Genomic DNA, 11812 nt, shown 5'->3' with positions numbered 1-11812 from the left:
ACTATTGATTGAAATTAGAACGACTTTGAAGGAATTTGATTAGGCCTATTTATTAATTACTAAATATAATAATATATAAAAATAAATAACGTATAACTGAATATTTATTAAAATATTTATATTGTTATTTATTTATTATAACATTTTATTAACATTGTTTACTGTTTTTGAAAGTCAGTTTCACAAAGGACATTTTGGTTAAAAACGTGAAAGTATCCTGTGAGACTGAAATAACATTTATATCTACTTTGTCTTATTATTATGATCATTTATTTGTTTAGTTATGGAAAATGTAGTAGTAGAAACATGGTTGTAATTCACCTGTTTGTCCCATAGAGGGCGCCACAAACATTCTCGATTCTGTGTGTGTTTGGCAGAGACAGATGAAGACTCTTCTGGGCATTATAATTAAAAGCTGCCAATTTTCCTGATGAGTATTTTGTAGCTGTGTAGTGTTTGTTTGTGTCTAAAAGTGCAGTCAGCCACATATGACGTGCCAGTGTGTCTTTTGGGCAGACAGAAGCGAACCCCGAGCCAACCGGCTGAACGGGCCGCAGTGGCTGTCAGCGGGAACGGATGAGTCCCGAGCTCATTACGCTGCTGTCTGCCGAGAGCCAGCCGGAGATGAGAGCGGCCGACAGCACGGAAACACATCCATCAATATCTCACGCGTCCATTTATAACTGCCACAGACAACACTGACCGAGCAGAACTGACACTCAACAACTCACACACACGGCTTAACCCTTCACACGCTGAACTTATACACATTTCATTGTATTAGCATGACGTCTTTTTTTAAATGTCTTAAAAACGTTTTTCTTGGATATGCGAACGTTAAAGAAACAATCCTTTTGATAATTCCTCTCGTTGCTTTTGAATGTTCCCAGAACATTCTGAAACAAGTAGTAACATTTTAAAAACAGATGACCATCTAACCAGTGTTGCCAAATCCGTGATTTTCCTGTCGATTTTTTTGCCGCGGGTTGTTTTTTTATTTCGCGAGTTGGTTTTGGCCGTGATTTGGCGGATTTTGAATAGCAATTGGACTGATTTTGTTTCACAAACCTCAATCCAACTAAAAAACGTTTGTGCTAACGATTGTGCTAATGTTTTAAAGACCAGAGAACTTTTAAAGGTAGGGTAGGCAATTTCGCAGAGGCTAGCAATAGCAAGCTAGCTTTGAAAACATGAGATCCCACCACTTCAGAGCATCTCCAAAGCCACGCCTCCTTCAAAACACATGAACGCGCACAGCAGAGTCTGCAAAGCGTCACATTAAATAACCTCATGTCTCAAAGCACATAGTATAAATGTAAACAACTTACAGAGCTGTTACTTGTACCACCTGACTGCTGCAGGTTCATTTCGGCATAGCGTTGAAATAGAAACACATAAATGGGCGATTTCAAAACACTGCTTCAGGAAGCTTCGGAGCGTTATGAATCAGCGTGTCGAATCAGCGCCAAAGTCACGTGATTTCAGCAGTTTGGCGGTTTCACACGCGATCCAAATCATGATTCGACACAAAATATTCGTAACGCTCCGAAGCTTCCTGAAACAGTGTTTTGAAATCGGCCATCACTATATAAGTCGTTATTTTGTTTTTTTGGCGCACCAAAAATATTCTCGTGGCTTTATAATATTAATATTGAACCACTGTACTCACATGAACTGATTTAAATATGTTTTTAGTACATTAATGGATCTTGAGAGAGGAAATGTCATTGCTCAGGCCTCACTGAGCCATCGGATGTCATCAAAAATATCTTAATTTGTGTTCTGAAGATGAACGAAGGTCTTACAGGTGTGGAACGACATGAGGGTGAGTAATAAATGACATTATTTTCATTTTTGGGTGAACTAACCCTTTAAAAAAATGCCTACTCTACCTTTAAGACATTGTTCCTTATATAGATTCGCTTTGGAATTAAGTGCTCTTTAAAACTGAGGCAAGAACCCTAGAGTTCTGTAAGAGCAGGAAACAGAAGACAGAACGAACAGTTAATCCTCTTGAGAGCGGAGCAGAAATGAAGACGCCACTTCTGACCTGCGAAATCTCATTATCTGAGCCTCACCGGCACACCTTGAACTAAATACCTGAAGAGCACCTTCACGATCAGAGACGCGCCGCTCGGGGAATTCTGCGCGTTCGTTAAGGCCGAAACCACAGGAGTGAGTTTAAATCAATGAGCGCGGCGCCCTGGGACGACTTTAACGGTTCTTCCGGTTCGGGTAATTAGGCTGCGAGCGTCTCCATGGGAAAGCTGTCATTAGAATGACAACGAGAAAATACTTCCTCTAATTATAGGATCCAAAACAGAGTCTGTCGCCAAACCCCGTCCGGCATTGGGCATTCTGTCGATCACTTTCATACTGACAGAATGCTTAAAAAATAATTAATATAAGATTCTGTCATCATTTACTCACCCTTGTGTTGTTTCAAACCTGCAACAGATGTTTAGCAGCATGTTCAACCCAGCTAACAGATAACGTTCTGACAAAGTTCTCTCAACGTTATGAACAAACGTTCTTCCAGTAACGTTAATAGAACGTTCGTTCAAAGTTATCTGGACTTTAATAATGTTCTCAGAACGTTCTGGTGAGGTTCTCTCAACATTATGAACAAACGTTCTTACAGTAACGTTAATAGAACGTTCGTTCAATGTTATCTGGTCTTTGATAATATTCTCAGAACGTTCTGGCGAGGTTCTCTCAACGTTATGAACAAACGTTCTTCCAGTAACGTTAATAGAACGTTCGTTCAAAGTTATCTGGACTTTAATAATGTTCTCAGAACGTTCTGGTGAGGTTCTCTCAACGTTATGAACAAACGTTCTTCCAGTAACGTTAATAGAACGTTCGTTCAATGTTATCTGGTCTTTGATAATGTTCTCAGAATGTTCTGGCAACATTCTCTCAACGTTACGAACAAACGTTCTTCCAGTAACGTTAATAGAATGTTTGTTCAAAGTTATCTGGTCTTCAATAATGTTCTCAGAATGTTCTGGCAAGGTTCTCTCAACGTTATGAACAAACGTTCTTCCAGTAACGTTAATAGAACGTTCGTTCAAAGTTATCTGGACTTTAATAATGTTCTCAGAACGTTCTGGTGAGGTTCTCTCAACGTTATGAACAAACGTTCTTACAGTAACGTTAATAGAATGTTCGTTCAATGTTATCTGGTCTTTGATAATATTCTCAGAACGTTCTGGCGAGGTTCTCTCAACGTTATGAACAAACGTTCTTCCAGTAACGTTAATAGAACGTTCGTTCAAAGTTATCTGGACTTTGATAATGTTCTCAGAACGTTCTGGCAAGGTTCTCTCAACGTTATGAACAAACGTTTTTTCATTAACGTTAATAGAATGTTCGTTCAAAGTTATCTGGTCTTTGATAATGTTCTCAGAACGTTCTGGCAAGGTTCTCTCAACGTTATGAACAAACGTTCTTCCAGTAACGTTAATAGAACGTTCGTTCAAAGTTATCTGGACATTAATAATGTTCTCAGAACGTTCTGGTGAGGTTCTCTCAACGTTATGAACAAATGTTCTTACAGTAACGTTAATAGAACGTTCGTTCAATGTTATCTGGTCTTTGATAATATTCTCAGAACGTTCTGGCAAGGTTCTCTCAACGTTATGAACAAACGTTCTTCCAGTAACGTTAATAGAACGTTCGTTCAAAGTTATCTGGACTTTAATAATGTTCTCAGAACGTTCTGGTGAGGTTTTCTCAACGTTATGAACAAACGTTCTTCCAGTAACGTTAATAGAATGTTTGTTCAAAGTTATCTGGTCTTCAATAATGTTCTCAGAACGTTCTGGCAAGGTTCTCTCAACGTTATGAACAAACGTTCTTCCAGTAACTTCCTTGCTCATCCATCCAGATAGCAAAATTCTCTGTTTTTATTGTTATTTCTATTCCTTATGTTCTCTATTTATTATTCTTCTTTATGTAAAGCACTTTGAATTACCATTGTGTGTGAAATGTGCTATACAAATAAAATTGCCTTGCCTAATAGAACGTTCGTTCAAAGTGATGAACAGAGAACATTCAAAAGTAACGTTCACATGATGTTTGAAGAATGATACAGTGGAATGTAAAAACATTTTTAAAAAAACTGGACATTTTGTATGTTCAAATTTAATGAGAACATTTGCAAAATGTTTAATGAGCTCCAAAAAGCAAAAATGCCATAAAAGTGTCTTAACAGCAGTTTATGTGTCTCATGATAGTTTTATGTGAGGAACAGACATAATTCACTGATTTCTCTTTCACTCTTAAATCGTGTTCACATTCTGATTCAGATTCAAAAAGGCCTGGATGAATCAGGTTTCACTGTAAACTGAAGATAGAAAGAGACATGAGTGTGAGTAAACGATGACAGAATTTTCTTTATCTGGGTGGATTAATGAAGTGCTGCTTCACAAACAAACAGATGATCAGTCATGAAAGAAAGGCGTCGGTAACAGCGGCACACGCTCTCCTGCGTACAGATCATTGTTTTCTCTCTCTGATTGGGCGTCGTGCTGCCGGGGTTTCCGTGGTAACAGCTGTCCATTTGAGGAGTCTCGTCACAGGGTTCCGGCGGCCAGATTTGATTGATTGCTTGTCAAGATGTGAAATGGATGTGGAGTGGAGGAACACCTGCAAAAATGACCAACTCTCTCTCTCTCTCTGTCTCAGTGTCTCAGTGTTGGCCAGAGAGAGAGAGAGAGAGACACAGTTATAATACAGAAAATAAACAGATCAACAAATACAATATTTCCTTTAATACACAGGAGAATTGATCACCATATTTTTTTATGGTTTATTTTAATCTCTGTTATTCTGTTTCAGTGTGGAATTGAGTTCAATTTCAATTTAATTTCAATGTGGAAATGTGAACTAACAATTATGCAAATAGAGTAAAAAAGTGAAATCCTCTCTTCATTTTATCATGTTTTGAATGTTTTATCATTCTTTGTTAAACCAGCTTTGCTGCTCACCAAACTACTTATACTGCATTGCATATATTTCCAAAAAAAGTAGGTACTTGAACTCCACTGAGTGAAGTCACCTGACCTTTGCCCTCTGGTTCAAGGTCAGAAGGTCGCAGTAGCGTGCGCTGTTCCTTTTCACGCAGTATGCATCAGTTTTGAGTGTTTTAAATTGGTGCTGTGCATGTGTGTGTGTGTGTGTGTGTGTGTGTGTGTGTGTGTGTGTGTGTGTGTGTGTGGAGAGAAATAGCACATATAGAGCTGAATATTCAAAGTCAGCAGCTTTACAGAGAGAGAGATAGAGATAAAGAAAGAGAGCGCAGGATGATGAATGACTGTAGGTCTGCTTGTCATCTCTGTCCTGGAGTCAAGGGCTGAGCGAGTGTGTGTGTGTGTGTGTGTGATATATCCGCTCCGCTGTGGGCACAGACACATTTAACACTAATGAATGACAGCACAGGGCCATCGCTGCCAATGAAATGGAGTCACGCTCTTCAAGGGCCAAACAGTGAATCTGCAGCGCCGTGTCCTCGCGTCACACACAGTGTTTCAGACACGTTCACTGAGAGACGGGTAAACATGAGAAATGTGTGTAAAACAAACTGAATGAAATTACTATCAGAAGTGTGCTGTACACAACGCTACAGAAGCTCACCTCCACCACATCATGCTTTGGTAAATTGACTTTGACATAATATGACAATAGTTTCATAAAAATAACTTTTTATGTTATAATTATAACTTAGTAGTCATATACTTTTTCATATAATTTCAACTCTGAATGTCAGTTTTTAACATCATAATTATAACTTAGTCATAATTTCGACTTTGTATGTCATAATGTCAATTTTGATTAAATGTCAATTTCAACTTGTGTCATAATTATAACGTCACAATTTTGTCGTTGTATGTCATAATTATGGCTTAATATGTCGTAATTTAGACATTTCATAATTGCAACTTGGTATGTCATAATTTTGACTTTTTGTCGACTTGTCATAATCATAACTTAGTTGTCATCATTTCAACTTTCTGTCATAATTTTGACTTACTATGTTATAATTTTTACTTTTTTTGTCATAATTTCGACTTTAAATGTCAATTTTGACTTGTCATAATCATAACTTAGTAGTCATAATTTTGACTTTTTATGTCATAATTTCGATTTAGTATGTCAATTTTGACTTGTGATAATTATAACTTAAGTCATTTCAACATTTTTATGTCATAATCTTAACTCGTCATGTCATAATTTTGACGTTTTGTCATAAATTTTACTTTAAATGTCAATTTTGACTTGTGATAATTATGACTTAAGTCATTATTTCAACATTTTATGTCATAATCTTAACTAGTCGTCATAATTTTGACGTTTTGTCATAAATTTTACTTTAAATGTCAATTTTGACTTGTGATAATTATGACTTAAGTCATTATTTCAACATTTTATGTCATAATCTTAACTAGTCGTCATAATTTTGACGTTTTGTCATAAATTTTACTTTAAATGTCAATTTCAACTTGTGTCATAATTATAACGTCACAATTTTGTCGTTGTATGTCATAATTATGGCTTAATATGTCGTAATTTAGACATTTCATAATTGCAACTTGGTATGTCATAATTTTGACTTTTTGTCGACTTGTCATAATCATAACTTAGTTGTCATCATTTCAACTTTCTGTCATAATTTTGACTTACTATGTTATAATTTTTACTTTTTTTGTCATAATTTCGACTTTAAATGTCAATTTCGACTTATGTCATAATTTAAAATTTTTGTCCATTTTGACTTAGTATGTCAAGTTTGTCTTGTCATAATTTTAACATTTCATGTCAATTTTGACATTTTTTTGTCATAATTTCGACTTATGTCATAATCATAACAGTCATAATTTCTATCTACTTTTTTCATCGTTTTGATTAAGTATTTCATAATTTTGATTTTTTGTCATAATTTGGACTTTAAATGTCAATTTTGAGTTGTCATAATCATAACTTAGTAGTCATAATTTTGACTTTTTATGTCATAATTTCGATTTAGTATGTCAATTTTGACTTGTGATAATTATAACTTAAGTCATTTCAACATTTTTGTCATAATCTTAACTCGTCATGTCATAATTTTTACGTTTTGTCATAAATTTTACTTTAAATGCCAATTTTGACGTGATAATTATGACTTAAGTCATTATTTCAACATTTTATGTCATAATCTTAACTAGTCATGTCATAATTTTGACGTTTTGTCATAAATTTTACTTTAAATGTCAATTTTGACTTATGTCATAATTTTGACTTAGTATGTCATAATTCTGACTTTTTGTCATAATTTTTACCTTAAATGCCAATTTACTTTGACCTTTTATGTCATAATTTCGGAACATTCAGAAATAATGTTTACATAATTTAATGGGAACGTTAACAAAACAGCATGTTCCTTAGCTGCGGTACTGTATACTCATATATAAAGCAGTTTGAGCTGTACTGTAGGCCGCTCGGATCACATGACTGTGATCAGTGCTGGAGTCTTTTACTCAGCTCACTCTCTCTCTGTTCTCTTCTTATCGACAGCACGAGTGTCTTTATATTCAGATATTCTCTGAACTGTGTCAGTATGAGTTTCACTGACACTGATAATGTTGTTCTCTGTGAAGCAGTGAAGTTTCTTCCTCCTGCTGTGTTCTGAGCTCCTCTTCCTCAGTTATTATCTCTCACTCTGCATTCATACACACACCTCACACAGTCATACGGCACACGCGTGTGTCCTTGAGCCGTCCACAGCTCAGTGAGGGACATTCGGCCCTCGTGAAGGTGGAACTGTGTTAGATTCATCAGAAAACTGCTCTACTGAATACTGGAGACAACACACACACACACACACATAGCCTATATAGTGTTTTAATCATTTATAATATATAGGGTTTATTTTTTAATTTAAAGAAATGAAATAAAAATGAAATGAAAAGTAAATTTAGCTCCACACTTTAAAGGGTTAGTTCACCCAATAATGAAAATAATGTCATTAATTACTCACCCTCATGCCGTTCCACACCTGTAAGACCTTCGTTCATCTTCAGAACACAAATTAAGATATTTTTGATGAAATCCGATGGCTCAGTGAGGCCTGAGCAATGACATTTCCTCTCTCAAGATCCATTAATGTACTAAAAACATATTTAAATCAGTTCATGTGAGTACAGTGGTTCAATATTAATATTATAAAGTGACAAGAATATTTTTGGTGCGCCAAAAAAAATAAAATAACGACTTATTTAGTGACGGCTGATTTCAAAACACTGCTTCAGGAAGCTTCAGAGCGTTATGAATCTTTTGTGTCGAATCTGCTGTTCGGAGCGCCAAAGTCACGTGATTTCAGCAGTTTGGCGGTTTGACACGCGATCTGAATCATGATTCGACACAAAAGATTCATAACGCTCCGAAGCTTCCTGAAACAGTGTTTTGAAATCGCACCAAAAATATTCTCGTGGCTTTATAATATTAATATTGAACCACTGTACTCACATGAACTGATTTAAATATGTTTTTAGTACATTAATGGATCTTGAGAGAGGAAATGTCATTGCTCAGGCCTCACTGAGCCATCGGATTTCATCAAAAATATCTTAATTTGTGTTCTGAAGATTAACAAAGGTCTTACAGGTGTGGAACGACATGAGGGTGAGTCATTAATGACATTATTTTCATTTTTGGGTGAACTAACCCTTTAATGTGTGAAACAGTGACTAGCAAATTTTTCCAAGAAAATGTGCTTTTCCTTAATTCCTTAATGAAATCATGTCCTATTTGTTCATGTAGCCCTTGTGTGTTGTGTTCCCTCCGGTGTGTCTGCCTGTGAATTATGGATAAAAGCATCTGTCAAATCAAAAAACATAAACGAGTATCTAATTATAGAACACTAATTTCCTAGATAACTCTTTTGTGTTCTCGTTAGCGCTACTAAACGTCATTTTCTCAAGCGTTTCTCTTTGAAATGTGTCCTCATGCAGAAGGTTCTCGGTTCTGATGATTAATCCTCTCAGAGAGAGTCGGGTCAGAACCGCAGCTGAATTCTTCTCCATTTTGGGGTTCAGATACAATGCGGAGAGCTTTTCTCTGCCTTAAGACGCTCACAAAAGGGTTTATGAAAATCGTAATTACTGCAATAAGCCCTCGGGGAGCTCGGCGGGATCTTTATTCCAGTGAGTTTGAGTGTGTGAGCACTGCAGATACGGAATTTTCATTAAGTCTTGAACACGAGAGCGGAAAGACGCCCAAGCGCACACTTTACATTAAGAGGCTTGATTTGTTCTAGCGCGCGCGTTATAGGCTATTAATACACGCCTTTATTGCGTCGTGTTTTAGAAGATGTTTGGAACAGATGACGCTCAGAAACACAGACAGAGGCAGAAAACAGAGGGTTTGTGAAGCGCCTCAGTCGCGCTAGCTGCCAACTCGCTTTGCTGCAAGCTGTTAGCGGTTTGCAGTCCAAGCTGTTCTGATCGTTCTCACTCTCTACATGGAGCTTCCCAGAGGAACGTTTCACTGCTCAGAGGTTGCTCTTTCAAAGCTTTAAGTCAGTGACAATTGTTGTTCTTTTATGGAATAATGCAGTAATGATTTATCAAAATAACTTTTTTTCCCCCCCGACATCTATTCTCTGATGATGATATTCTCTCACATGTGATCCACCAATAGCAAACCACAACCATGCAATCAGTTCCCCACAGACAAAATCAAGTCCGGCGCTACATTTGTTCTTGTTCGCGAGGCCGCTTCACTCGACAGAAAGGGAAGAAAAGACCAGCGCAACTTCCGTTTCATGCCGACTTTAATGGAGATTTCAGTTGTGTTAATGTGTAAATAAATAAAAATAGATTAAAATACAAATTTGATATCAATAAATGAGTGATAAATCACTTGTTTGTCAACATTTCAGCTAATGAACGATGTGATACTCTGATTACTGTTATTAATAATGTGACTTTTTATTGGAGTGTGTATTCCGGTTGCTGCAGGAGAAGCAATCAAGATATTAACGAGATATGTGATTTTTCTTTGATGTTGTACAATATACTCAGTTTCACGAGAAACTCTTGTTTTGATCCATATTTAATTATCAGATGTAAGTCTTTTGATCCTAAAAGCAGAACTGAAGCTCTTAATTGGTGAATTATGACCATTGGCTATCAAAGAGAACAAGCTGAAATTTGGCGTTTTCCTCGTGTTATGTTTGGTCTCAGTGGCGCAGCAGGTGCGATATGATCTCCATGGCTGTTTTTGGGGTGTTAAATTAATCATTTCCTCCAGAGAACAGCAGTCTGAGACATTCACATCTGTTGGTGCACTCAGGTGTCTGATATGAGATCTGCGCCAAATCTAGACGGCGTTTTAAAGGTGCAGTAAGCAATTTCTGAAAAATCACCAAAACAAACACGCCCCTAGCCAATAGGCTCACACCTCTATCTTGATAGCTCCGCCCCCAAATTCACAAACACGCTATGCAGCGCAGGCACCTCCCCCATCATGAGTGGACACGCCCCTTACAGATGATTGGCTACAAGTGTTTTGGTGCTCAGTCTGATCCACTTTCAACTGAGTTTCTCAGAAATTGCTTTCTGCACCTTTAAGACATCACAGTCACACTCAAGATGTAAAGGCGTTTTAGCTAAATTCGAAGAGAGCATCATTTAGAAGGCAATCCCAGAATGCATTATGCTCATTTGAGAGAAATGTTTACATGAAAATATTTAATTCAGTTATTTAATTAAAACTGGATAACTTTACATAACATGTGTGTGATTTGTGTAATTTTATGTTTACTAGAGTATGACGCACACAGAGTTGTTGTATGATGGCTTTATTCTGCGTTACACTCAGCTTGTTCAGCAGGACGGTAACGAGAGCTTCGTTAAAGGACAGATGCACTGAGAATCATGTTTGTGTGTCATTCTCTCGCTCACACCAAATTAATGTCCTGTTACCATGGTATCCGCATCACCGAGTCAAACACACTGAGAAAGAGGGAGAAGAAGAGCATGACAGGAAAGAGAGAAGTTGAGTGAAATCCTGCGGGAACGGAAAAATCACAGATCAGATGTCTTTAATATCTCTCAATTAATTCTCCCAGTGAACAGGGAACGTGGTGGCAAGGTTCTCTCAACATTATGAACAAACGTTCTTCCAGTAACGTTAATAGAACGTTCATTCAATGTTATTTGGTCTTTAATAACTTTCTCAAAACGTTAGCACAGAAACATTATTTATACATGGGACTTTTTTCTGAAATGTTTCAGCTGGATGTTTATTTAGCATTTTTTTTTTACATGTTCCTACTTGTTTCAGAACATTCAGAGAACATTCAAAAGTAACGTTCCCATAATGTTTGAGGAATGATACAATGTTAATGTCCCCTTAACGTTCACATAACCAAGAAAAAAGTGTTTAGATTCTAAAAAAACGGACGTTTTGAACATTCAGAGAACATTAAGTGTATCAGTTGAATGAATGATTCAGTGATTCACTCATAAAGATTTGTCCCATTGGTCATTTGTTGCCACTTACTGGTGTATTGATTTAACCTGCATGAAAGAAAAACTTTTTATTTGCAGATAATGACATTATAGAAACCAGAACGAGTTACAGAATGAATCAGTGCTTGTGAACAAATAGGTTGAATGAATGATTCAATGACTCAAAGCTTGAAGTCACCATCAAATCAAAACTGACAATTGTTGTTTTGTTTTTTTTATGGAATATTGCACTTGTATCTTTCCCATATGTGTCGCAGAATTAAATTGTTAGTTCACCCAAAAATGAACATTCTGTC

The sequence above is a fragment of the Megalobrama amblycephala genome, linkage group LG14 (genome assembly GCF_018812025.1).
Source record: "Megalobrama amblycephala isolate DHTTF-2021 linkage group LG14, ASM1881202v1, whole genome shotgun sequence".
NCBI lineage: Eukaryota > Metazoa > Chordata > Actinopteri > Cypriniformes > Xenocyprididae > Megalobrama > Megalobrama amblycephala.
This window is presented reverse-complemented; position numbering follows the sequence as displayed.